Below are 2,096 nucleotides of genomic sequence, written 5' to 3' on the forward strand. Positions count from 1 at the left end.
ATTAAACAGAGAGGAGGTTCTCAGAAGAAAAAAAGTAATTCCAGAAATTCGAATCCCATCTTTGCTCTTTCTGCACAAATGCACCCACTCGTCTGTGTCCTATTGGGCAAACCCAATCAATTGTTCATTCAATATTTTCTGGATGAGTTTCATGTTCCATTATTAATTAGGCCTTCCAATGGTTCTATTATCTACCTACTTGGGTTTTCATATTGTTGATATAATTTTTTCTCTTCTGGTGATTCTATTCCTTGAGTTTTCCTATCGAATCTGATGAGTCAGATCATCAATTGTTCATTCAATATTTTCTGGGTGAGTTTCATGTTCCATTATTAATTAGGCCTTCCAATGGTTCTATTACTTGGGTTTTCATATTGTTGATATAATTTTTTCTCTTCTGGTGATTCTATTCCTTGAGTTTTCCTATCGAATCTGATGAGTCAGATTAGTGTTCATTAGAGGTGAGGAAACCAATGCTCAATAGAGCATGAACCAATGGAGCATGAGAGTGTCAACCATGTAAATCCGAATATGCTCAAATGGACCGAGTTTGTTCAGCAAAAAAGAAATGAAAAAAATCTTGTAGACTGTCGATTCTGAAACTTGTAGAATTCTCCTACAGTGGGGATATGAAGCTACGAGACGTCAAGGCACATGGTAAAGAGATCGTGAACCACCTTGTGCTTTTGCTGTCACCCTGTGGTTCAGACATTCCATTGCAATCATGTGCAACGTAAATTCTTCTGGTTAGAATGTGGATGTCACTAGAACTATGTATGTTTGAGACTTGGAAAAAAATCTTGTAGACTGTCGATTCTGAAACTTGTAGAATTCTCCTACAGTGGGGATATGAAGTTACGAGACGTCAAGGCACATGGTAAAGAGGTCGTGAACCACCTTGTGCTTTTGCTGTCACCCTGTGGGTCAGACATTCCATTGCAATCATGTGCAACGTAAATTCTTCTGGTTAGAATGTGGATGTCACTAGAACTATGTATGTTTGAGACTTGGACTCAATAGAGCATGAACCAATGGGAGCATGAGAGTGTCAACCATGTAAATCCGAATATGCTAAAATGGACCGAGTTTGTTCAGCAAAAAAAAAAAAAAATCTTGTAGACTGTCGATTCTGAAACTTGTAGAATTCTCCTACAGTGAGGATATGAAGTTACGAGACGTCAAGGCACATGGTAAAGAGATCGTGAACCACCTTGTGCTTTTGGTGTCACCCTGTGGCTCAGACATTCCATTGCAATCATGTGCAACGTAAATTCTTCTGGTTAGAATGTGGATGTCACTAGAACTATGTATGTTTGAGACTTGGAATTGCATAGTTTTACATGTGGACAGAAAGAGTAACATTTTATGATCAGGAAATTCCTGGGTCTTGCTCTCACACATCGAACAAAGCCTCAATACTCGTATGTATGTCTTGTTAGAGGTCTAAAAGCCTCAATATTAGAGGTATAAAAGCCATCAATATGTCTTTTTAGAGGTCCATGTAAAGCCTCAACACATCTTGTTAGAGGTCTGTCTATCTTTTACTCGTAAAGAGATAAGTAGTAAAGAACTTGGTTTTTGTCTAGATATGTGTCTACCTTCTTTGTGTCGATCTAAATTCTAAAACTATGGTATAATCGATATTCATTTGGTCCCTTGTGATATTAAATATCGGGTCCCCATTAGTCGACACTTTCAAATCGATACCAAATACCGATATGCCATCAACTTCACCTTATGGCCACTATGTGTGGTCTGTGTGGGAGGGACTAAGTGGTCCTGATGAAAAGTAACATTTTATTATCAGGAAATTCCTGGGTCTTGCTCTCACACATCGAACAAAGCCTCAATACTCGTATGTATGTCTTGTTAGAGAACTAAAAGCCTCAATATTAGAGGTATAAAAGCATCAATATGTCTTATTAGAGGTCCATGTAAAGCCTCAACACATCTTGTTAGAGGTCTGTCTAACTTTTACTCGTAAAGAGATAAATAGTAAAGAACTTAGTTTTTGTCTAGATACATATGTGTCGATCTAATACTATGGTATAGTCGATATTCATTTGGTCCCTTGTGATATTAAATATCGGGTCCCC

Source organism: Diaphorina citri, unplaced genomic scaffold, assembly GCF_000475195.1.
Source record: "Diaphorina citri unplaced genomic scaffold, Diaci psyllid genome assembly version 1.1 scaffold648, whole genome shotgun sequence".
In the NCBI taxonomy this organism is placed as follows: Eukaryota; Metazoa; Arthropoda; class Insecta; order Hemiptera; family Psyllidae; genus Diaphorina; species Diaphorina citri.